This window comes from Equus quagga, chromosome 10 (assembly GCF_021613505.1).
Source record: "Equus quagga isolate Etosha38 chromosome 10, UCLA_HA_Equagga_1.0, whole genome shotgun sequence".
Lineage (NCBI taxonomy): Eukaryota > Metazoa > Chordata > Mammalia > Perissodactyla > Equidae > Equus > Equus quagga.
In genome coordinates, this window is record NC_060276.1 from 82,167,235 (window position 1) to 82,194,579 (window position 27,345).

The 27,345-nt window shown below is 39.5% G+C and overlaps 1 protein-coding gene and 1 non-coding gene across 7 annotated transcripts in view; one reads left to right on the plus strand and one right to left on the minus strand.

The window, feature by feature from the left end:
• Positions 1-27,345, plus strand: part of SHROOM4 (shroom family member 4) — a 209,544-nt gene that overhangs the window by 133,027 nt on the left and 49,172 nt on the right. The gene's annotated exons all lie outside the window — the stretch shown is intronic.
• On the minus strand, positions 21,410-21,511 carry LOC124246224 (U6 spliceosomal RNA). The gene has a single exon (XR_006890432.1). It is a non-coding gene; the product is annotated as a U6 spliceosomal RNA (small nuclear RNA).

Sequence of the window (27,345 nt, forward strand, 5' to 3'; positions counted from 1 at the left end):
GCCTTTCAACCCCCTCTTTTCAATCTTGCTTCCACATTTCCTTCTATCATTTTTCTGTCCTTCCACACCAGATGGAATTTATAGAGAAAATAATAGCTTCATTAAGGAAGTGATGCTACTAAATGTATAAAAATCCTTTTCCTCTCTTTTCTTAAGCAGGAGGTATTTTCTGCTTTTCTCTTTTGCATTTCTTCTCTTCCTTCTAGCTTGCTGCTTTTTAGGCTGGAGTTAGGAGACATCAGTTTAAATTAGGATACAATCACTGGACTTAATTAATATCCCAGGGCAGCTCACTTCCTTTAGCAACACTGCCTGACACTTTTGTTTCTCTGAAATGTTTTTTTTCAAAGTGCTTATATCCTTTTCACAGAACAGAACATTTTGAACAATATTTAAACACAGTTTTTGATCAGAGAATTAAAGTGATCTTATCATAACAGCTAAAGATGGGCGCATAGAATTTGGTGAGCAATCAAGGAAATGCTGTAAATTTATTAATGAATAGAAAAGTCATTCATGTGAAGGCTTGGTAAAAGAATCAAGATTATTCAACCAAGAAAGGATAAAGTTTTCAGAACTTTAGAAATAACTGCATGCCATGGATCATTTAAAAGACAAAAACAAAAATGCCAACTGAACTCATTCCACAACCAATAAAATGTTCATGGAGGAGTTTTGCCTTGCAAAGTAAATAAGCTGTGTGTTGGATTCTTTATATATTTGTTTTGCAAGACAGGAATAATTTAATAAATACTTTTAAATACTGAAAAGTATTCTCTAGAAGAAAAATGAACTTTTCTAGAATACCAGGAATTGAGTCCCACGGTCTCCTCTCTCCACCCCTTTTTCCCTGTCAACCCTAAGACTTCCCATCAGCCGCTTTATTTTTTTTTGAAAAATATACTTTCCCATGTTTTCCATACCAGAGAACACATTCTGTGATACATACAACAGGGTGTCTGTTTTCTTTTTCCAGTAGGGACAGCACAAGAAGAAATGGTATCCTTTGTAGTAGGAGGAATTTTAACTAGGTCTTCTAGAGGACTTCCAAATCACTTTCTGTAGTCAGTGATAATTTACCAAAGAAAGCTATGGAATTTTTTTTACAGACCTCAACAGATCCTTACCTCCCCAGAGATGCCATGCTGAGACAGAAGAGAAGGGAGTTGGCAACAATGACTGAGAAATGGATGAATTACAGCCTTTTCATCTCTATTTTATTCAAGCCAGAGTTCTCTAAATGTTAATGCATTGAGGGGAATCTAAACTACTTTTATGAAGACTGAATGGCAAGCAGTCAGAAAAGAACATTGGACTTTGCTCTGTCAATGTCTTTTTGTCTCTCACATATACATACATACCCAGCTTCTCAGTCTGTCTTTTCAATATGCAACATAATTTACTACCATGGCTTCCACTACCTGAATACTGATGCCTCTCACATTTACATTTCTAGCTCAGAACTATTTTCTGAATACCAGCCTCTTATTTCCAGTTGTCCAAAGGACATTCTTGTCTAGAAACACAGGTATCTCAACCTCAACATGTCTTGATATTCCCCCCATCCAAAAACAAGAATTCCCCCTTCCTTTCCTGCTCTTGATCTCATTTAATAGTCCTAGTCCTCTAAAGTAGGACTTGGAGGAGCATCTTGATTCCGTCTTTCTCTTAGATACCCATTTCACTTTTATCTAATCAATTACCAAATTCTGTTGATTCTACCTCAAATGTGTCTTCTTTCACATCTCATGCTTTTAGCCTCCTTGAACATCTTAACCATTCGCTGAACACACAGTATCCTCTCATGACTTTCTGCCTTTACAAATACTGTTCTCTCTGCTTGGAATAGTCTCCCACCCCTTCTTTATTTGGTAAACACCTACTTGTTGTTAAAGGGCCCCACTATCTATCACAAGCCATTCCTCATTCCCACAGGAGAGCTCATGTGTCTCTCCTCTGTTCACTTACCACATCTCATCGTAACTATCGGTTTAGGTATCTCTTTTCCCTACTAAACTATGAGTTCCTTAAAGGCAAGAACTGCATCTTAATCATCTTTAAAGTACCAGCACCCAGCGTGTAATAGTCTGTGGTAGCAATTAATAAAGAATGAATGATGTAACCTAATTTCAATTTATCAATTTTTCCCTTAATGGATCATGCTTTTGGTGTCAAATTTAAGAACTATTTGCATAATCCTAGATTCCAAAGATTTTCTTCTATTTGTTTTCTAAAACATTTATAGTTTTATGTTTATCTTAAATCCATGATCCATTTTGAGTTTTTGTGTGTAAGTATAAGACTTACGTCGAGGTTCATTTTTAGGTCTGTGGTTGTCCAACTGTTACAGCACCGTTTGTTAAAAAGGCTATCTTTCCTTCATTGAATTGTTTTTGCAACTTTGTGAGAAATAAGTTGGGTATATCTGTGTGGATCTGTTTCTGGATTTTCTATCTTGTTCCTAGTTCTCTGCCTTTCTAGATAATTGTGTCTATACTTACAAAAAATCTTGATGAGATTTTGATAGAAACTATATTAAATCTGTATATGAATTTGGGGAGAATTGACATCTTTATTACGTTGAGTCTTCCAATCCATGGACACAGTGGTCTCTCTATTTATTTAGATCTTCTTGGATTTCTTAGATCAGCATTGTTGTAGTTTTCCTCATGCACGTCCTATGCATGTTCTGTTAGATTTACACCTCAGTATTTCATTTACTTTGCGGCAATTGTAAATGATATTTTTAAAAGTTTGTTTCCACTTGTTTGTTAGTGTATAGAAATGTGATTGCTTTTTGTGTGTTGATCTTGTATGCCTCAAACTTGCTGAACTTATGAGTTTTAGGAGTTTATTTGTTTTTGTTTTTAAATTCCTTGGGATTTTCTATGTATGTCATCTGCAAATAGGGACAGTTTTATTTTTTCCTTTCTAATCTGAATACTTTTTATTGCTTTTACTAATTGTGCTGGCTATAATTTCCAGTGCCATGTTGAATAAGAGTGGGGAGAATGGATATCCTTCCCTTATTTCTGATCTTAGGGGGAAAGCATTCAGTCTTTCATTAATAAGTAGGATTTTTATATATGTTCTTTATCAAGTTGATGTGGTTTCCCCTTATTCCATATTTGCTGAGAGTTGTTATCATGAATGAATGTTGGATTTTGTCAAATGCTTTCTCTGCATCAATGTATGGTTGTATGAGTTTTCCTCTTTAGCCTGTTGATGTAGTATATCACATTGACTAATTTTTGAAAGTTGAACCAGCTTTACATCACGGGAATAAAGCCCACTTGGCTACATTATATCATTCTTTTTATATGTTGCCAATTCTATTTTCTGATATTTTGTTAAGGACTTTTTATTACGTGTTGTTATTTATGAGGTCTGTAATTTTATATTTTTATACTGTCTTTGGTTTTTACATCAGTGTAATACTAGCTTCCTAAAATGAAGTGGGAAGTGTTCCCTCCTCTTTGGCTTTCTGGAAGATATTGTGTAGAATTGATGCTAATTCCTCTTTAAGCATTTGGAAGAATTCTCCAGTGAAATCATCTGGGCCTGGGGATTTCTTTTATGAAAATTTTTAATTTATGAATTAAATTTCCTTAATAATTATAGGACTATTCAAATGATCTATTTCATATTGGATAAGTTGTGGTAGGTTTTAGTTTTCGTGGAATCGGTCCATTTCATCTAAATTGTCGTATTTATGTGTATAAAGTTGGTCATAGTATTCCCTTTTTGTCTTTTTGATATCTGCAGAGTCTATAGTGATAGACCTTGTTTCATTCCTGATATTGTTAATTTATATCTTCTCCCTTTTTTCTTTGTCAATCTTGCTAAAAGTTTGTCAATTTTATTAGCCTTTTAAAAGAATCAAGTTTTTTGCTCATTGATTTTCTCTAATTTTTATTTTAATTTCTTTGATTTTTGCTCTTATCTTTACAATTTTCTGCCTTCTGCTTGCTATGAGTTTCTTTTGCTCTTCTTTTACTATCTTATTGACGTTGGAGCTTAGATTACTGACTTGAGCCTTTTCTTCTTTTCAAAGATAAGCATTTAGTGCTATAAATTTTCTTCTTAACACTGCTTCAGCTGTGTCTCACAAATTTTGATATGTTGTATTTTCATTTTCATTTAGTTAATGTAATTTGTGGTTTCTCTGGAGAGGTCCTCTTTGATCTGTGGATTACTTAGGAGTATGTTTTTTAGTTTCCATTTGTTTTCTATTATTCATCTCTAGTTTAATTTTATTGTGGTCAGAGAATATACTGTGCAGGACTTTAATTCGTGTTCAGATTTGTTTTATAGCCCAGTATATAGTCTATCTTGGTGACGTGTTCCATGAGCACTTGAAAATAATGTTCATCCTACTGTTGTTGGGTGAGGTAGTCTATAAATGTGGATTGAATCTTGTTGGTAGTGTTGAATTCTTCTGTATCCCTGCTTATTTTCTGTCTAGTTGTTCTATTAATTGTTGAAAGAGGAGTGTTGAAGTCTCCAAGTATAATTGTGGATTTGTCTATTTCTCCTTCCAGTTCTATCAGTTTTTGTTCACATATTTTGCGGTTCTGTTGTTTGATGCGTACACCTTTAGGATTGTTATGTCATCTTGCTGGGTTGACCCTCATTATTTTGCAATGTTTCTCCCTTTCTCCAGTAATTTTCTTTGGTTTGAAACTGGCTTTATCTGCTATTAATATAGCCATTTATTCTGTGTTTTCATTAATATTTACATGGTATATTTTCCCATCCTTTACTTTCAACCTGCTGGTATTGTTTTAATTGAAGTGAGGGTTTTTTTAACAGTATGTAGTTAGATCATGTGTTTTTGTGCACTCTGCCAATCTCTATTTTTTAGTTGGTGTATTTAGACCATTTACACTTAATATAATTATTGATATGTTAGAGCTTATGTCTAACATTTTATTTTGTTTTCTCTTTGTTTTTCATTTATCGGGCTTTTTTCCTGCCTTACTGTGGATTACTTAAGCACTTACTAGAATTCCATTTTTTATTTATCTCTAGTTTTTGGGTATATCCCTTCATATAGATTTTTTAGTGCTTGCTACAGGCATTAAATTATATATACATAATTTATCTTAGTGTATTGGTGTTGCCATTTTACCAGTTTGAGTGAAGTATAGAAGATTTTTCTCCCTTTACATCTCTTTATCCTCCCTCATTTATAATAAAACTGCCTTCAGTGTTTACTCTACATACATTTAGAACCACGTCAGACATTGTTATAATTTTTGTTTCTACCATCAAACATAGTTTAGAAAACTCCAGAGGAGAAGGAAGTCTATTGTTTTTACCCATATTTTTTCCATGTTGTTTCTTCCTTCCTGATATTCCAGGATTCCTTCTTTTGTCATTTCCTTTCTGTTTAGAGAACTTCCTTTAGCCATTCTTTTAGAATAGATCTGCTAGTGATGAATTCTCTTAGTTTTCCTTCATCTGAGGATGTCTTGATTTCCCCTTCATTCCTGAAGGATATTTTCTCTGGATATAGGATTCTAGGTTGACAGTTCTTTTCTTCCAGCAGTTGAAAAATATTTTGCCACTTCCTTCTGGCTGCATTGACTTATGATGAGAAATCAGATGTCTTTCAAGTTATTTTTCCTATAGAGATAAGGTATTATTTCTCTCTCTGCATTCAAAATGTTTTCTTTGTCTGTGTCTTGGTATGAATTTCTTTGGGTTTATCCTGTTGGAGGTTGCTTAGCTTCTTGAGTTTTCAGGTTTGTATCTTTTGCCAAATTTGGGGAGTTTTCAGGCATTGTTTGTTCATGTACCTTTTTTAGCCCTACTCTCTGTCTTCTCTCCTTTTGGGACTCCAAAACCATTAATGTTAGACCTTTCATTATGGTCCCACATGTCTCTGAGGCTCTCTTTATTTTTTCAGTCTATTTTCTTTCTGTTGTTCACATTGGATAATTTTTATTGTTCTATCTATAAGTTCACTGATTCTTTTCTCACCTCCATTATGTTGTTGAGACTATTCATGTAGTTTTTTTATTTTGAATATTTTTAAGTTCAAAACTTTTCATTTAGTTCTTCTTTATATCCTCTATTTCTTTGCCAAGCCTTGATATTTCTTTGCTGAGAATTTCTATTTTTTGTTTGTTTCATTCATGTCTGTAATTGCTCATTGAAGCATTTTTATGATGGCTGCTTTGTCATATAATTCTAACACTTCTGTCATCTTGATGTTGGTGTCTATTGATTATCTTTTTTCATTCAGTTTGAGATCTTCCTGGTTCTTAGTATAATGAGTGATTTTCACTTGACATTTTGACATTTTTAGTATTATGTTATGAAACTTTGGATCATTTTTAAACTTTCTGTTTTAGTTGGCGTCCTCTGATACCACTCTGGCAGATGAAAGGGGTTGCTGCCTCATTACTGCCAAATGGCGGTAGAAGTCCAGGTTCCCTACTTGGCATTTATTAATAGTTCAAGAGGGAGGCTCTTTTTTCCTGCTAAGCCTCCACCGATACCTCCCTTGCTGGGAGGGGTAGGGTGCCTGCTTTCTGCTCCCCAAGTGGCCTCCTCTGACACCACAGAGAGGAGAGTGACCTTACTGCTGGGCAGTGGTGGAAGTTCTGACTCTCCATTAAGCCTCCTCTGACACCACCTCAGGAGGGAGGGCGAGTGGTTGCTTATTATTGCCAGGTAGGAGTTCATGCCCATGCTCTCAACATGATCTCCATTGACAGTGTTGGGAGGGGAGGGCATGTTTCCATCCAGTATGGATGGAAGTCCTGTCTCCATATTCAGCCTTTTCTGTCACCACCTTGGCCATGGTGATGTCAGAAAAGACCTTATTGCAGCCTGGTCAGGGTGGAAGTGTAGGCTCCCCACTCAGCCTTTGTTGGCTTGAGTGGGGATGGGGTCACAGTTTTTCTGTGGTATTTGGCTAGAGTAAAGCAGTTATTGTCTAAAAGTTTTCTGTCTTTCTAGGTCACCGTCTCCTGGTTCTCTGGATAGGGAGAGCAGGCTTTTTGGAGGACTTATTTTGTCTGTGCCCATTAGCATTTCCAGGTTGTTGCTTCTCAGCTCCAAACCTGGACTATATCTGGACTATATAAGCAAAAAGAAAACCCAAAGAACTTACCACTGTGTTTTTCCTTGGAACCCAAGGTCCTTAGCCAGCTTGCCTTCTTAGTGTAACAAAATTCTTCTTCATTACATTAAGATTCTTCTAATTGCATTGTCTGTTTTTCACTCTTGAGTTTTAATTTCTTTATATACTCTAGATACTATTCTTTTGACAGATATGTATTTTGCTAATATTTTCTTCTAATGAGTGGTATCAGAGGAAACTGGATGAGAGTCTTCTTATGCTTACTTTAGATATAATGTCCAAGGTTTTTAGTTGTACTTAGTGGGAGAAATAGGGAAAAGTTCATCTACTCCATTTTCACAGAAGCAGAAGTCTCAATAATGTTTTAATCCCTCATCCTGAGATTTATAAGCCTTACCTCCCCGTATCTTTAATAAATTCAAAATTAAACAAATATCTAAATCAAATAGATATCTTTACTAAAAATCAAGTATCTTGCAAAAAATGAATGTAGATACAAACCTTCCACCCTTCACAAAGTTACTCAAAATGAATCATATACCTAAATATAAAATGTAAAACTATAAAACTCCTGGAGGATTACATAGGAGAAAACCTAGATGACCTTGGGTATGGCAATGACTTTTTAGATACAACACCAAAGGCACTATCCATGAAAGAAGTGTTTGATAAGCTGGACTTCATTAAAAGCAAAACTTCTGCTCTGCAAAAGACATTGTCAAGACAATGAGAAGATAAACCACTGACTGGGAGAAAATATTTTCAAAAGATACATATGATAAAGGACTGTTATCCAAAATATGCAAAGAACTCTGAAAACACAACAATAAAAACAAACAACCCCATTAAAAAGTGGGCCAAAGACCTGAACAGACAACTCACCAAAAAAGATATACATGTAGCAAATAAGCATGTAAAAAGATGCTCCATATCGTATATCATGAGGGAAATGCAAATTAAAACATTGAGAAATAACTACACACCTATTAGAATGGCCAAAATCTGGAACACTAACAATACCAAATACTGGAGAGGATGTGGAACAACAGGAACTCTCATTCATTGCTGGTGGGAATGCAAAATGGTACAGCCACTTTGGAAGACAGTTTGGCGATTTCGTACAAAACTAAATATACTCTTACCTTATGATCCAGCAATTGCACTCCTTGGTATTTACCCAAAGGAGTTAAAAACTTATGTCCACACAAAAACATGCACACAGATGTTTATAGCAGCTTTATTCATAATTGCCACAACTTGGAAGCAATCAAGATGTCCTTTCGTAGGTGAATGGATAAATAAACCGATACATCCAGACAATGGAGTATTATTCAGCATTAAATAGAAATGAGCTATCAAGTCATGAAAAGACGTGGAGGAACCTTAAATGCATATTAGCAAGTGAAAGAAGCTGATCTGAAAAGGCTACACGCTATATGATTCCAACTCTATGACATTCTGGAAAAGGCAAAAGTATGGAGACAGTAAAAGGATCAGTGGTTGCCAAGAATTAGGAAGGAGGGAGGGAGAGAGGGAGGGATGAAAAAGTGAAGCACAGAGGATTTTTAGGGCAGTAAAACTATTCTGTATAGTACTCTAATGGTGAATACATGTCATTATACATTTGTCCAAACCCAAAGATGTACAACACCGAGAGTGAACCCTAATGTAAACTATAGACTGTGGGTGATTCTGATGTGTCAATGTAGGTTCATCAAATGTAGCACTTGGTGGGGGGTGCAGATAATGGTGGAGGCTATGCGTCTGTGGGGGCAGGGGGTATACGGGAAATCTCTGTACCTTCCTCTCGATTTTGCTGTGAATCTAAAACTGCACTAAGAAAAGTCTTTTTAAAAACCCAATGTCTTTATTAAAACAGCTAAATTAAACAACCCTTAAGCACCAAAGGTGCTTCTTTTAGCTGATGAAAGAAACATGTGAATCCTGAAGATGGTCGGTATGCCTCACCAGTCCTTATTAACAATTTCTTCAAGTCCCAGTCTTTAACTTGGGTCTTGATGAGTATGCCAGCCTGGATCTTAGTGCAAATGTCACGTTCCCTTCTTGGGATTTATCTCTGAACTGACAGCTTTCTGGACTTCAGGTCAGTTTCTATTTTGAGTGAAAGCTCCAATTTATCAAGAATGTATTGATTGCTTTCCAGCTAATCAAAGGGAAAGCATTGGTTGGCCGTTCTGGCATCCTTGTTCAGCTAAAAATGATTGTGTCTCTGGCTCCTAATGCAAAGATATATTCTTCCTTTCTTTCCCTATGATGAGGGTGCAGAATATCCCTCAATTTTGTTAAGTATAAAGTTAATATATGCCTTTGGATAGTCTTTGAGAAGTTACACAGGGTAGGTTTTCTCTCTAAGGGAAATAGCAGAATATTACCTACTCTTTTCTTTCTCTCATTCATAAAATTTGTTTGATAGAAATTTACACACAATGGAAGTTGCTTACCTGAGGTTGTCCCCCTGTGCACTTCAGGAATAGATTTCTTAAAGTACCAGTCGCCTTTCCCACAGAATGGAACATTTTGAACAAAACTTAAAAACTAGTTTTGGTTCATGAATTTTGTATGAGATGAGAAAATTTTTCTGTGTGTGTGTGCGTGTGTGATTGTTTCCTACTCTATACTTCTTGGGAGAAGCTTAATTTAATAAAGAAAAGTTTAAGGATGAGTGGGAGAGGGCACTTGTGAAGTGATGGGGAATAAGACTGATCTCTTATATGTGATTCAGGATCACTATTATGATGAATCTCCAAAAACAGGAAGAATTGCTAGAAGCCCCTTTTCATGCCACAGTAAAAAGAATTTCTTCTTCCCTCCTTATTGCTCATCAGGGTAAACACTTGCAGTGGCCATTGGTTTGCCACAGCTGGACAGGAAAAGTAGCTCTGTGTTGACTGTGTATTTATCCCAGGATCTGTGTAGCTTCCTTGGCCTGAGATTTCATGTGATCATGAGAATATAATAGTGATAACTCCTTACATCTATTGAATTCTTACCACAGTTCTAAAAAGTATGTATTATGTGAGGAAACCAAGACTCAGAATGGACATGTTAGTTGTCTAAAGCCACATAGTTAGTAAGTGTCAGAGCTGGGATTCAAATCTAGTCTCTGTGTGTGACTCCATAACCCATCTTTTTTCCCTGTATCTACAATCAAGTTTGGGGGAATTCCTATCATTGGGACTATCATACTTCTACAGCTCACTGAGATAGTGCTGTATCAGCCCTCTACCCAATAGTTGGTTTGAAAATGTTAAGACCAGTAAGGGATGAACTGAGTTCTCCTTAGGGATTTGGATTCAGGCCGGAGGGTTCCTCCAAAGTGCCTTTCCACCTATGTTTGAAGAGGTTCAGCCAGAAGCATGATTAGTTTCAGATTTAATAGATACTCTGTAAATGTTAGTTCTGTCCTTCTATTCTAGCACTTACTATGGGTCAGACACAGTGCTAGCAGCTCTCTTATGAGGTATCATGTCATTTAATCATCACAGCTCTCTTATGAGGTATAGGGATAAATATATCCCCATATCTCAGATGAGGAGATTGAGGTACAAAGAAATGCAGTAACTGGCATGTCTACTGTGTCATAGCCAGGGCTGTCTGTCTCCATATATAGTTTGCTCTCTGTAATACCTCAGTTGGTTCCTACCTACTACCTACTTTGCTTCTGTTTCAGTAATGTTTTCAGAGGCATTAAATTGAATATTTTCATTGAGATCTTCAAGAAACCCCCTATGACTTTAAAAATTCTTAGGCTGTGCATGCTTTCTCCCTTACCTCACCCTGTGAGTGTTATCCTCAGTAGTAACCTTGCACCCCAGTAAAGCCCAAAGCAAAAAAAAGTGTAAATTGGTCTGAGAGGATAACTAAGTCTTTCTGAGTCACACAGGCTTTTGCTTTGCCTTGACCTGGAATGCTTGCTAGTCTCAACAGAAGAATAAACTGAGTTAATTGGCTCTTGGATAGGGTGAGTTAAGGTTCTAGGTGTGAGTCTGTTTGCAACTAAACGATGGTTGTTGGCTTCTTACATTAAGACATCCGATAGCGGGGCCAGCCCGGTAGCACAGCGGTTAAGTGCACACCTTCCGCTTCAGTGGCCCGGGGTTCTCCGGTTCGGATCCGGATCCTGGGCGCAGACATGGCACCGCTTGGCAAGCCATGCTGTGGTAGGTGTCCCACATATAAAGTAGAGGAAGATGGGCATGGATGTAGCTCAGGGCCAGTCTTCCTCAGCAAAAGGAGGAGGATTGGCAGCAGTTATCTTAGGGCTAATCTTCCTCAAAAAAAATAAATAAAATTTAAAAATCTTTAAAAAAAATTGAATAAATAAATAAATAAAAAGACATCCTATAGCCATTTGTTGATTGAAGGCATCTTTTCCGATCTGAAGCTGGGCCAGTCTCAGTCAGCAGGAAAATGTTGTCATTTGTATTCTGCATTCCTCCTGTTTCTTTGAGGAGTGCTGTGTTTAATAAAGCCTGCATTAGGAGATACTGAAAAGAGTTTTAATCTAGTCTTCTTCTCCCAATAGATTTAAATTGCCCCCAAAGTGTGTGTGTGTGCGTGTGTGTGTGCGTGTGTGTGCGTGTGTGTGCGTGTCTGTGACTGTGTTTTAGACCAAGGATCACTGAAGAAGGTGATACCTCATTAAGTATAGATTATTGTGTTTGTGGAGCAAAATCTCCCTTAAGTGACATATCTACATGTCATAAAAAAATAATGCACTTTATGTGTGTGTGTTTTCATTTAAGGCATCTTTAATAGGGAAACATATTCTGGTAGGTTAGTTTACAGTATTTCTAAATAATAAATCATAAACACCAATAAAAGAAAACATCTAAAATGTGCATATTTGTAAGTCGATTATGTGTTGATGAACCTTATGTGTTTTTGCCATAATTCTTACTATTGTCATTTCTCCTTTCTGTCAAACAACAATTCATTTTTGGAACATAAGATGCATAATTATGAATGTTAATACAGCACCCTGCTGCAGCTCATCTCCCTTTGCATTGTGGCACAAGTTTACTTCAGAAACACAAAGGTACTTTCTCTCATTATCCATAATAACTGTAATTAGACACTAAACTTGAGACATAAATACATTTATTATTTATCTATTTTGTTAACCAGAATTTTTCTTACATCAAGACCATAGAAAAATAATGTTTATAATTCAACTAAGAACCATGGGACTCTGTTTAAAAAATAAAAATGAAAGAAAGGAATCTGTGTTTTGGTGGATAGAGTAATGGACTTGGGGTTTTTTGGGGTTTTTTTAAGATTGGCACCTGAGCTAACAACTGTTGTCAATCTTCTTTTTTTTCCCTGCTTTTTCTCCCCAAGTCCCCCCAGTACATAGTTGTATATTTTAGTTGTGGGTCCTTCTAGTTGTGGTATGTGGGACGCCGCCTCAACACGGCCTGACGAGCAGTGCTGTGTCCGCACCCAGGATCCGAACCAGCGAAACCCTGGGCCACCGAAGCGGAGTGTGCAAACTTAACCACCCGGCCCCCTTGGGGGTCCGGCCCCCAAGGACTTGGGGTTTTTAACTGCAGAGTCTGAGTACTCAGTAGAAATACTGGGCAAATCTTTAACCATCTCATAGTCTTGTCTTTATGGGTAATTCAGGGTAGTAATTCCCACCTGACAGGGATCTGGTAAGGATTAAATAGGTACTTCCTGAGAAAGTGCCTAGAACAGTACCTGATGCTGGGTATATAGCCAGTGAATGTGTATTGTTTTTAATATGGCATTTGAAAGTTGAAAAGAAAGTAGGCATTTTCTAAACATTAATTCACAAAATGTCTCTAAATAGCAAGTTCTCAGAATACAATTTCATTGATTTAATAAATATTTGTTTAGTTTGAGTCCTTGGCATATACATAGCAATATGTTAAACAATGTGGTGCGATCACAGCAGGAGTATGCTCTAGCCCCGAACTCTAGTGGACGGAGATAAGACATGTATAGGTAAAACACTTGAGCAAGGAAGTAGATGATTGTCAAAATGAATGATACCATCAGCAAGTGATTATGAAAACAGGAAGAACATCACAAGGAGCTTGCAAAAAAGCGGGGGGGGGGGGGGGGCATGGCCCAATTCCTAAATGGTGTGTGGGAAGGCATAAAGAGAGGATGGAGAGAAATGTAGGTTTTGGGAACATTAAGGAAGTCCATCTAACTTAGGATTTAAGTAGGGGATCAGTGAGAGGCAATTTTAACAATCAATAGAAGGCCTAGAAAAGCAAACTTTACCCGTAGGCAATGGGGAGCCACTGCAGGATTGCAAGTAGGTGAGTAAGAATGAAATCGGTGTTTGTGGGAAGTTGGTGTGAGTTAGACTGGATGTGGGGAGGCCATGTGACGTGATTGCTTATGTTGAGTAGTGACAGTAAGAACAGACAGAACGAGTTAATGGAGGAGATAATCCAAAGCCAGGAATTGGTGACTGATTCAGTATACAGGCTGAAGAAGAGGAGAAGTAAACAATGGTTAAAGGTTTGAAGCAGTCAGACGTTTAATGATTTAAAACAAACAAATAAACAAGACAAAACAAAAAGATAAATTAGGGAGAGCTAGGCTTGGTGTCGACGTTTGTTTGGTTTTTCTTTTGTCTTGTCTTTAGTTTGAGGTGATTGATGGGATACGTAGAAGTTCAACTGGCAGTTGTAGAGCGTAGGTAAAAATGATATGGTGCTTAGGTGAGAGAGATCAGGACCAGAAATTGTCCTAGACCCATAGAACATTATTTTTAATCTAAACTAGTCTTAATGACACATAAATATCTTCTGGTGGTCACTTCATCCTAAAAACATCATCTGCCCTTAACTTCCATCCTCCTCCAACTGCCAATCTCTTTTCCTTCACAGCCAAACTTCTTAGGCTCTTGAAAAGTATTCTTACACTCATTGTCTCCATTTTCTCCCTCCCATTTCTTCACTGTAGTCTGGCTTCTGCCACTTCCACGACACTCTTCTCTGTATAGTTCCAAGATGAATTAGTGTCCTCCAGATCGAAAAAGAATCAAGAAGCTTTGTTCCTTCTCCTTTTCCAGTGGGCAGTTTTTCAATAGCATATTTTCAGCAGTGTAGTACAGTAGAAGAAACGTAGTCATTGGTATATAATAGCACTAGTGTCAAATCACATGTCAACTGGCTGACTTTTAGCGATGTACTTAATCACAATTTCCTCATCTGTCAGATTGGGATAATGCTAACTGCCTTATAGAATTATATGAGTAAATGATATGTATAAAGCTCTTTGGAAATAGTTGTTGCTTAATAAGTATTAGCCCTGTTGAACACTTATTTCTGGAAATTTCCTCTCTTTGATTATTAAACATCTTTCTCTCCTGGTTTTCTTTCTACTGCTTATTTTCAGCTCTGTTTCCTTAGTTTTTCTCTGAACTACTGCTATGCCCTAGAGCAGTGGTCCTCAAACTTGAGTGTGCTTTAGAATCCCCTGAAGGATTTGTTAAAGAGCATATTGCTGCCCTCCTCCCCCTAGAGTTTCTGATCCAGTCAGGGCCCAAGACATTCTCAGGTAATGCTGGTGCTTCTGGTCTGAAGACTGAGCTTTGAGAACCACTAACCTAGTGCTCTGTCTCAGACTGTCTTTCTCATTCCATGAACTTTTCTTGAGAGGTTTCAGGTACTGCTGATAATTATCTATAGATAACTATATCCAGAGAAGACTACACTTCTGAATTCCAGATTATCATTTTCAACTGCATGCTACACTTCTCCACCAAGCTGTATCCCAGGCACATCATAATCCAGCACACCAAAGCTGATTCTAAAATGCACATGGAAATATAAATCCGTACGATTAGTCAGGAAACATCTGAAAAAGGAGAGTAATAAGGGAGAAAGGGACCAGTCCTGTTGTAACATATTATAAAACTATGGTAATTAAAACAGTTTGGTACTAGCACATGAATAGACAGATCAATAGACCATATTTAAGTCTAGAAATTGATCCAAAGACATAGTTTAGTATATGATTTTTAATATATGATTTTATCTTCAAATATTAAAGGCCTTTCTAAGCAAGACACAGAGGAAGCCATAAAGGAGAAAACTGTTAAATTTGACTACACAAAAGTTAAAATTTATAGCACCACAACAGTACATAAACAAAATGCAAAGACGAAAAACTGAGAACATTTTGTATCTGATGTGGCATGTGGCTTTATAAATAAAGAATTCTTGAGATTGAGAATCACTAAGGAAAATACTAACAAACCATTATAAATGAGGAAAAAAGGACCTAAACAGGCAGTCCAGAGGAAAAGAAAGTTGGCTTATGAAAGTAAATGATACGATGCTCAACACCCATAATTAAAGAAATATAGATTAACTTAAGCAACAACTCTCACCTTAAGATACAGCTTTCACCTATCATAGTGGCAAAAATCAGAGCGTTTAATGTACATTTTTTTTTGGCAAACTTGGAGAAACACTCTTATACCTTACTATATACTTTGCTACTGAAAGTGTGATCCTTGGACCAGCAATATCTACATCAACCCAGAGCTTGTTAGAAATGCAGCCCCAACCTAGACCTACTAAATCAGAATCTGCATTTTAATGAGATCTCCAGGTGATTTGTTTGTACATGAAAGTTTGAAAAGCTTTGTTCTAATACATTGTTGGTAGAAGTGCATATTAGCATAATCTCTTTGGATTCCAGGAGACTTTATCACAATTAGACATTCGCATACTCTGTGAACCAGAATTCCACCTGTAGAAATTTATCTAACAGATATAATCATGTATGTGTGTGAAGACATACAAAGATATTCATTCCAGCCTTATTTGTGTTAGCAAAACTTAGAATCAACCTCAGTATTCATTAATTGGGTAAAGGTTAAAGAAACTATGAAAAAATTCACACAGTGCAATATTAGGCAGTTATTAAAAATTTGTGAAAGGGGCTGGCCCGGTGGTGCAGCGGTTAGGTGCACACGTTCCGCTTCTCGGCGGCCCAGGGTTCGCCGGTTCGGATCCCGGGTGCGGACATGGCACTGCTTGGCAAAAGCCATGCTGTGGTAGGCGTCCCACATATAAAGTAGAGGAAGATGGGCACAGATGTTAGCTCAGGGCCAGTCTTCCTAAAAAAAAAAAATTTTGTGAAAAAGTACACAGATGCAAAATTATCTCCAAGATGTATAAGCACAAACAGCAAGGTTCTGAACCATATTCTAGTACACTTTTTTGTGTTCTATTGTTATAATTCCCATTTTACAGATAATAGGAGTGAGATAGAGATGTTAAATAACTAAGCCAAGGCCACACAGCTAGCAATGGTGAATTGAGATCCAGACAGTCTGGTTCCAAGAGTTTATGTTCTTAACACTATGCCATACTGCTGCTCAGGGATAAACAAGAAACTGTTACTGGTGGTTTCCCCTGGAGTGTGGGGGACTTAATTTCTCATTGTATGTGCCTTTGTACTATTTGAATGGTTTGCCTTCTACAAGTATTGTTTTAAAAAATATAAGAAATATTTAAAAATCAACTTGGCCAAAATTAGACTAATTCCCCTCCCTACTCTTCTTCTGCTGGTATTGGTGACAGGCTGAATCATTTATTGAAGTGAGAAATCTAGCAGACACTCTGGACTCCTTCCTCTTCTTTACCCCTCACATCTGTCTAGTCAGGCACCAAGACTTATTGGTTCTGCCTCCTAGACAAGACAATTCTCAAATCTGCCTCTCCACTCTATCCCCTCTATCCCTGAATCATAGGTCACTCGGACTATAACATTCATTTCCTACCTGGTCCACCCGCCTCTTTTCTACCTACAAAATGCCGATAGATACACCTTTCCAAAATACAGATCTGGTCATGCTACTCTTGTGCTTAAAATCCTTCACTGGCTCCCCAGTGCCTGTGAGAAAAGTCCAAACTCATTAGCATGGCAACCTAGATCTTCTGTGTGCTGGCCCAGTCTGCCCCTCTAACCTTATCTCCCACCACCCCTTCTCATACATCCTACCCTCAGGACACCATTTTTTCCTCACATTTCCATGATTTTTACATTCTATTCCTTCAGCAGTAGTACCTTTCATCTGGGCCAATTCCTACCCTTCCTTCAAGACCAGACCTCAGGCATGACCTCCTCTATGCAGATTTCTCTGGCTGCAGGCTATTAGTCATTATGTATTCTGTACTGGGCAGGTCAGGATACCCTAAAGTTCCATGGTCTCTCAGCCTTCCACAGGAAATGTCTCCAGTATCAAAGCAGTCCTGCCTGAATGCTGTGCATTCACACTCCTTGTGGACCCCCAACATGGATGCAGTATCCGCAGCATGCTTCGCCTGCTCTCCCCCATGACTAGCTCAGGGTCTTTTCCCCAGGTCTCGCATATGCCCCCAGCACTCTTCTTGGTTGCCCAGGACATCTGGGAGACTTTCCCTTTTATTTTCAATTTTAAATTCATCATCCCCCTCTCCTCATCCTTCTATCTCTATCTGTAGGCAAGGCAGATTAGAATAGTGGTTAAGAACATAGGCTCTGGAGCCAGGCTGCCTGGGTTTGAATACCATCTCTGTGGCTTTTTAGTTCTGTGACCTTGGGCAGGTTACTCAACCTCTCCAAGTCTCTGGTTTTCCCCTCTGAAAAATGGGGATGACAATAGTGGCACCTGCCTCACAGGGTTGTTATGTGTATTAAATGTTTTAATATTTATAACACATAGTAAACATTGTAAATGTTTTTGAGATAAAAGTACCTAAAGTATAAGGCAGGAGAATCTTCTCAAATTGGCATAGGAGGCAAGCCTTTTCCTTCTTAGGAGCTCTTTTCTACTAAAGGTGGCTCATTAAGATTAGGAACAAGTAGACATGAGACAGCAAGAATCCCCAGGCCTTCTCAAGTCTCCTGTAATTCTGGCTTATTTTACCAAATGGACAGATTGAAAGCTTCTTGAGGGCAAAGATCATAGCGCAGACTTTTTAGACTCCTTGGCACCTGTTAGACACATGGTAGACACAAGGTTTACTCCCATCACTCTTAGAATTAAATCTAGAGTCCTTACAATGACCTACTCAGCCCCTGGCTCCTTCCCCAACCTCATTTCCTACCCCTCTTTGTCTTGCTCATTCCACTTCAGCTTCATTGGCTTTCATACTATTCTTGGACTGTGGCAAGCTGATCGTGTCTCAGGACCATTGCCCTTGCTGATTTCTCTGCCCAGAACATTCTCCTCTCAGATATTTGCCTAGCTCCTTCCCTGACTTCATTTAGGTCACTGCTCAAATATCACCTCCTAACAGAAGCCTTCCCTGACCACACTCTCTAAAATAGCATTGGCCCCACACACCCCTGTCAGTCAGTCTACCCCTTACCCTGCTTTCTCTGTCTTCATAGCACTTATCACCACCCAACAGATTATATTTATTGAGTTGAGCCCCATGAGGACTGAGGTCTTGTCTGTTTTGTTCATTGCTTTGTCCCCAGCACCTTGAACAGTTCTTGCTTGGCTCTCCATAACTAATGAATGATTGAATCAATCAATGAATAAATAAATAAATGAATTCAATGCTAGTACCTGTGTAGAAGGAGAAATACAGCAAATTGCGTTCCCTGCTAGAATTTTGAATACTTTATAATTTTCATTCCGTGATTCTGTCTTTTGGCTTTAGCATTTTCAAATTAAATCTATATCCGTGTACGGGTTTTATTTCCATTTTACAAACATCACCTTGACAAAATATAAAATCCAATTTAGGTCAAGTCCAATTTTCAAAAAAATAACTGATTTGTTTGTTCTCCATCCCAAGGAGAAGGAATATGTTTGATTGAGTGTGTGTGTGTGTGTGTGTGTGAGAGAGAGAGAGAGAGAGAGAGAGAGAGAGAGAGAGAACAGTTACCTGCAGTGAGGAAATTGGGTAGGGAGTGGTTTGGGAGGCGAGAGTAGGGGTGTCCATGTTCTCCAGAAGGAAAGTAATTTCACTTCACTTGCTGTATTGTTTTCCTAAATTGTTATTTCAAAATGCTTTAAAAAACCCAACTGAAAACTGAAGAAATGAAAAGCTTGATGAAATAGAGGTTTGTAAATGTAAATACATGAGGTCAGGGGATTTCCCGGGGGCTCATGCAGAACATGTGAAACCATGTGAAAGACTTTACGAAGAGAAACTTCAGAAGGGGAGGTAGACATATGGCAGCTGCTCACCAGCTCGTATCTGCCTGCAACAAGTGAAGCTGTGACCTGGGAATTGCCCTCTTGATTCCGGGACCTTCCTGACCAGGAAGTCGTATATTCCTGTGGCTGGAACCCAAATTTGATTCAAGCAGCTGCCCTCTATTATGCACATAGCCACTGACAGTTGAAGGGAGACTCCCAGACTGCCTTGGAAGACAATACCACATAAGTCAAAGCAGCAGCAGCCAGTATTTTAAAGAAGCCATTTGAAAATCCATTTTAAAATGTATGGTAACATTCTTTAGAGTGATGGGTCTAAACTTGAGCATGTATAAGAATCACTTGGAGGGCTTATTACAATTCAGATTACTGGGCCCCACTCCCAGAGTTTCTGATTCAGAAGTTCTGGAGTAGGCCCCCAGAATTTAGTTTCTAACAAGTTCCCAGGTGATGCTGATGCTTATCTGTAGAACAAACTATGAGAATCACTGTTTTGGGGGAAAAAAAACACAGGAATGTAGAAGTAAAGAACTTGGGTTCAATCCTTATGTGATTTACTTCACCTCTCTGAGCCTGAGTTTGTTTTCTAAAGAGGAGTTTATAAGGTTGTTGTAAGGAGTAAATGGAATGGTGTCTATGAAAGTGCTTTGTGAACTGTAAATATGGTATACAAATAATAGCAGTTAGATGGCGTCTCAAATGGTACTTGCTGCCACCCCCCCCACACACACACACCAGATTTTCCTGTGCCTTGTCACCTCTCCACCCATCTTTGTCCCACTAAGTCCATCAGGCACCTGGGAAGAAAACAAAGCCAAGATGGCCCTGATTAACAATTTTTTTCAACCCATTGAGCATGGCCTTGATGCTGACCATGACTTGACCTCCCTTTTCCTCTTCCTGGTCTCCCCTCAACTTGCTCCTTGTTCTTCCAGCCCTGGCCACCTCTCACAGTAAAGAACAACTCCCAGTGCTAACACTGGAGTAGAAAACTCTCAGATGGAGTATTTTTTTTTAATTAGTAGAATAAACAGGGGAACCCACTGCCAAGCAGCAAACCATTTGTTGGGGAAAGCATTTTGCTAGGTTGATGGACTCTAGGCTGATTTCCCTGAGGGTAAAATCCAGTTATTTGAAATAGTTAAGTGGAATTACAAGTATAATTTCAGATTCCTAAGAGGAATGAGTCAGATAGTTATATTAGACAGTTGCCAGGGTAAATGGTATGTCCATATAGCATGATGTCCTTTTTCTTTGGAAACTTTCTCATTCAAAAGTAATACATGTGGGGCCAGCCCAGTGGTGCAGCGGTTAAGTTCACATGTTCCGCTTCCTGGCGGCCCAGGGTTTGCCGGTTCGCATCCCGGGTGCGAACATGGCACCGCTTGGCAAAGGCCATGCTGTGGTGGGCATCCCATGTATAAAGCAGAGGAAGATGGGCACGGATGTTAGCTCAGGGCCCATCCTCCTCAGCAAAAAGAGGAGGATTGGCAGTAGTTAGCTCCGAGCTAATCTTCCTCAAAAAAAAAAAGTAATACGTGTGTAGTGTAGAAAATTTTCAAATTTTTAAAAAGTGTAAAAAATAAAAATGACCCTTAATTCTGCCACACAGAGATAAATACCTGCTGGTAAGATATTAGTGCATTTGCATCCAGCCTTTTAATATGTCTATGCTTGTATATGAATATATGTGTATATGCATATATATTTTTTGAATTGGGCTGCTACTGTGTGAGGTTTGTATACTGCTTTTTTTCATTTACCATTATATTGTGAGCCTTTTCCAGGATCATTAAGTCATCTTCAAAAACACAGTTTTCAATGGCAGACTATTATTCTTTCATGTAGATACACTATACTTCATCTAACTCTTCCTAAATGTAGGACAGTTAGGATATTCCGAATTTTACCATTATAAATAACCCTGCAGTGGATGACACTTCATGTACATAAAGCAATGTGTGCATCTCTAATTGCTCTCTTAGGATAAAATCCTAGGAGTGGAAAGACTGGATCAAAGGGTAGGAACATTTTTTCAAACAGATATAATTCATATACCGTAAAATCCGTTACTTTCAAGTGTGTAATTCAGTGGTTTTTAGTATATTCACAAGGTTGTGCGACTGTTACCACTGTCTAATTCCAGAAAAAATATGGAGCACTTCACAAATTTGCTTGTCACCTGTGTGCGTGAGCCATGCTAATTCTCTGTATTGTTCCAATTTTAGTATATGTTGGCTGAAGTAAGCACAGTAGGAACATTTTTGTGTCTCCTGATGACATATGGCAAATTTCCCTCTAGCAACTGTGTACCTATATCCATTCCCACCTAGCAATGTATAAGAATGCCTATTTCCCTGCAACCTTGCTGACACTTAGTTAAAAAAATATATTGCCAATATCATTAAAAATGGCATTTTATTGTTTTGTCTCTTTGATTAGCTCTTTTTCCTCTGCCATCTGAGCAATAACTATTCTGTAGAGATCTGTCATCCACCCTCTTTCCTGTAGTACACATTTACCGTGGGCAGTCATATCCACTGCAACAGCCTCGGCTGCCTCCTCTCCGTGGATAATGACCACATGTCTATAACCTGCCCTAACCTCTTTCTCGCACCCTAGCCCAGATGTCAAGCTACTTGCTGGGCGTGCCTGTCTACATAATTTGACAGCATAACAAATAAACTCACATCTAAAATCAAACTCATGTCTCCTGAAGCCAGCTCCCGCTCTTGACTTCCCTATCTAGATTAATGATACCACCATTCTCCCAGGTGCTTCACAGTCATCTTAACTCCTCTCTCTCCTTCATGTTTAATTAGTAGCTGTACCTTGCTGGTTCTGTCTCTTATTTCCCTTTTCGCATCCTTCCCTTCTGCTCCATCCCCACAGTCATTGCTCTAGTTTTAACTTTTATTGTGTCTATTGTGCTAGCCTACTCACTTCTCTGTGCTTTCAGTACTTATCCGTGTAATTCATCCTCTGTGAGAATAACCTTCCTAACATACTGTTTTTACCATGACGCTCTCCTGTCCTGGAACCTCCAAAGCCTCTCTCTTGCTTCTTGGATTATGTAAAGTAAATGCTTTACCCTGACACGTAAGGCCCACCATGTTCTTATATCATTCTAATTTTACTTTCTGTGTATCTTGTAGAAATTGTGTGTCCTTCCTTCAGCATATTCCTGCTTTTCCCACTCTTGTTAATGCAAAACCTGGCATGGCCTCCCCTCCAGTCTCCTCCACTTGAAATCATACTGAATCTTCAAAAACTAGCTCAGAGGCTCTGTGAAGTCTTCCTTGATTCACCTAGCTGTGCTTTCTCCTTTTTTTAACTCTCATTTTGTTAGCATTTCCTTTATGACACGACAGCCTGCCCTGTTTAGTGGTTACTTAGGCATTTTTATTCACCCTCCATCACACTGTAAATTCCTTGAGCACGGCATTATATCTTCTTTGTTTTGGCATGTTCCGTAGTACCACTCCAAGCACCATAAATGTAGATAGGAGCTCCATAAATGCTTGAATAAAAGAATGGTGAAGACTGCCAATCATTTTTTTTTTTTTAGAACGACTGATGACTCAGTTTCAGGAGTGAATTCTGTGCTAAGAAGGTACAGAAGCCAGATGACCAAAAGTCCTGGCTTATTCTTCGTTTTCCCTCACTCCACATTCAGTCCATCAACAAATACTGTGAGCTCTACTTCTTCACGCCCACTGCTTCCTCCCTAGAACAAAACACCATTATCTCCTACCTATAAGAGCCTTTTAAACTGATTTCCTGGCTTCTACTCTTCACCTGCCTAAATCCATCAGCCAAGTGAGATCTTTATAAAACTTAGATCATGGTAGTCCCCTGCTTAACAGCCTCCAGTAGCGTCCCACTGCACTGAGAATAAAATGCAAACTTCTTACGTTGGCCTTTGAAAACTCTATAACCTGGCCTTGGTACTTCCTCAACCTCATCCCCCACTACTGTCCACCTTCATCGCTGTGCTCCAGCTCTTCTGAGCATTGGCCCTTCCTCATTGTCATGTTTGCTCAAAGCAGAGTAGTGAATAGGTATTCTTGGTTCTATTGGGATCCTTGCTATTGTTGGCTGTTGTCCTAGGGCTTTATGTCTTTAGTAGTAGAGAGGACTCAGGGAGTGGCCAGAAGTAATTCTAAGGGCTTTGAGACTTGACTTTGGGGATTCCATTATTCCCCTGAAAAGTAGTATCTCCAATACTGAGTTTGAGCTGAAGGAGATATTTGGCTTAAAGAGACAAGAGCGGAAATCTTGTATTATTCCCGTAACCTCCTTCCCTAAGGGATGCTACAAATATTACTGATAGAAACCAGAGCTGGAGGACAAACATCCTCCACCTTCTTTATCACTCTGGGTGTTGGTTTAGGAAATTGGGAATCATAGCAGAAGCTAACTCAATGGATGGTGCTCTGTGAACTTGTCGTTTTCCCTGTGTGCTCCTCTGAAGTCTCCCTCAGCCCTCTGGGATCTCACCCTTAGCTTTTGTATATGCAGGAAAGAGAAAAAAGCCCTGTTTCATTATTCAGATTCTTGACTTGCTCCCCTTGCTTTTGGGAGCTGTGGAACATGCACCATTCATTTCCTTGCCTTTGGGATCATTGACAAGAAACAATCTTATGATGGATATGTTTTATCAGACTATACATAGAAAAACTAGAATATGCTCCCCAGCCAACTCTGAAAGAGGATTCCAAGTACTGTGTTTCTAAACTACTAAGCATTTTTCTAGCCCCTAATATTTGCAGAGCTTTCCTGTGTCATTCATATGGTTGCCTTCTTCCGACCTTCTTTAGAAAAAGAGGTGTCCCCATGTTTTAAAGATTCCAATGTGAAAATGGAAAAATGAAAACAGAAAGTCAAATGTAAAGGCCTAACCAGATGAAGTTACAGCTGTCTACTTGGAAAGCCAAAAGGCATCCCCTGACACACACCACAGCATTTGGGGGAGTCTTTATTTCCACCCCAACGTTGCCTTCCTTTCTTATTAACTATCCTGATGCTCCCTTTAGCCAGGAATGGATCCTGAGATGGAAGGTGGAGTGGGGGATCCAGGAGATTTATATGAAAGAACTTGACCTGGCTATTCGGAGAGATGAGGGGAGATGGAAAAGGTGGGGAAGTGGGGAGGCAGAACTAGGTACCAAAAGCCCTTCAAGTACCCATATCTTGGATGACCCAGATTGTAACTTTCCCAGACTGACAAGAAAGCATTGTCCTAAAAATTCTCTTTAAAAAAATACATACATACACGGAGATGCACACACATATAGACATACACACATATATACACACATACACATGCACAGACATACAAGGACACACATATACACGTACACATACATATTTCCCCTTGGTTGGGTCTGTAATAAGGAAGTCTCCAGATCACCAGGCTACAAGGTCCCCCAGCTAATAGTGGGGTGTGAGTGGGCCTTCATAGCTCTGTATCCCTCCATGGTGATCAAGCAGCTTTTCCCCTCTTCTGTCAGATAAACAAACTATGCATTGTTCTGTCCCCCGGCCTGTGTGCGGGCTTCCCTTCCTGCTGAATGAGCTTGGACTCGTTCATGTGGGGCAGGTGGAAAGTACTGTTTGGGGGGAGGCTGGAAGAGCCACAGAAAGTAAATAGACCTAATCAAGCCCACTCTTTTGTGTTTCTCCTTATCTAAACACTTTCAAAAGAGGAAAGAGCCTGCAGTGGGGTATGGCCCAGACCTCAGAGTAAGCACAACCCCAAGCAACAGGGGCCATATTTTCCTTCTTGCCCTGGGTTGGGGCAGAGCCATGGTTCTCTTTCTACTTGTCCCCTACCTGCCCCCCTCCAAGTATCTCGAGGGCTCTGCTGGGAGCCAGGCTCAGAGACGGGTAGTGCTGTCAGAAGACTGGGGTGACAGTTCACTAGGGCAGCTAGAGATTGACTCCTTCCAGAATTGGTCCACCTCCCTTCCCTTGCTTCTCACAACAGTCTTTACAAGGACTCTTCTGGGAGCCATCTTCTGGCTTATCCACCACTTCTGCCTGCATGTGCCCACTGTCCTCTGCACCCATGCCAAGTTCTTATCCTCTGAGTGCTTGGAACAGAAGCAGTCATCTCTACCTTCCCCCGAACATAGGAGGTTATACTTGGTCATGTTATCTGGAACTCAGCTCTGCTAAGTGAGAGAATGTCTCCTTTACTTCCAGCCTCTTTCCGAAATGCCAAACTGACCAAACTGCTCATGTTCCTCTCTTATCTTCCTTTGCCCAAGGGTTTCTTGAGTAAATGCTGTCTGTGCCCACTTGCCTATCATATCACCTCATCTAGTGACTAATCAACTCATACCCACCCCACCACCCTATCCCAGGCAGTCCCATGAACATGCTTGCACTTCTGGTCATAATTTCCTCAGCCTTACCTGGCCACTTACAGGGCCAGACTGCTATCAGACTCATTTCTCCTTATTTTGTTAAGAAGTGGGGAACAGCAAACTTCATCAGGAAAGCACTTTTATGGGCTGGGTTACTGAATGGAAAGAGGAAGGCACTTGGCAATGAGAAGATTAGGGAAGACTGGACACCCAGGCCTGGATAATGACATGAAAAGAGACTGTTTATCCTGATGCTTTTTTGGACCAGGAGTTGTTCTCTAGTGTCCTGCTAATAGTATTGTATTCCCTAGTGTATTGTCAAAGTGTGGTTATTACACCAGCGGCATTGGCATCACTCCCAGCTTGTTAGAAAGTCAGAATCTGGAGCCCACTCTAGACCTACTGAATCAAAATCTGCATTTTAACAAGATCACCAGGTGATTAGTATGCCCACTGACGTTTGAGAAGCTCTGCTCTAGAGTACTAGGTTTGGCTTTTGAACCTTTCGTTAACTACTCCTTTCTCTTTCATCTTCATTTGGATTGAGGAAGTTATTTTTCTTGCTGCTAACGGTACCTTACCTATTATTATTCTGGGTAGAGGATAACATTAATAACAGATACCATTTATTGAATGCCTGCAGTTGAGGAAATTGAGGCTCTGTGACATGCCCAAGGCCAAACAACTAGTGAGTAGTCAAGCTGAGACTCCAAGCCAGATCTGTGTGCCCACAAAATCCGCAAACTTTCCCAATACAGTAATTCCAACTACCAAAGGAGGGCCTATGGGCTTCTTTGAATGGCACCTGCCTTTTGTGGAATAGACAAAAGTCAACCCAGACTTTCCTGGGAGGTACAGAGGGAAGAGAGAGGAAGGGGCCTCCAAGCATGATTTTCCCAAAGAGGACAGGCTCTAGCATACTTTTTGTCTTGAAGGAGCTTGCATAAGCCCTCTCAGGGGCCAGAAATTGCTGGATTTGGGACCAGAGGCCAAGAGAAACTAGAGTGAGGATCAGGAGTGTTATGAAGGGAAAACCCCAGCTCTAAATCCCCAAGAGAAAGTAAATTCTGATGCCTGAGCTTGGGCTTAGGGTGTGCAGAAAGTTCATGTGGGGCTGCTCTGGGATCTAGCTATTGCACAGGTCAGTCAGGACATCATTTGAAGCCCTAGCCTGGAGCCTAAGAGTTTTGCAACATAACATTGCTATAGCTGGAAGTGCTGTTTGTCACAATGAAATCCCATGTTTTAATTTTGCAGAGAGGAAACAGAAGCTCAGAGAAGGGGAGTAAGTTGCCAGAGGTCAGAGTGTATTCATGGCAGAGCTGGTGATGATGACTCCAAGCACCAGTATTCTGAAGTTGGAGTCTCTGGTGTGAGATGGAGTTTTCTTTGGGTCTACTCAGGTGCCCATAGGAAGCACTGACCCTGTAAATATAGCCCAGAATGGTTTGTGAGTCTCTTATATCTCAGCAGGATCTTCACCTTAGAAAATCTCTGGGTCACTTGCCCCCAACCATGTAAAATCAACTGTAGTGCTGCTTGCTTTTCTGGACCTGGAGGCTGCTAGGCCGGGCTGATCTGGAGTTTCCTTTTCTGGGGCCCAGAGGACCTGCGGAGATGGCTGGGTGGGGTCAACTCAGTCCAGGAAGCACAGGAATTCTTTTAAGTGTATGTGTCTGGGGTATTTTTCTCTCTCACTTACGTGTATTTTT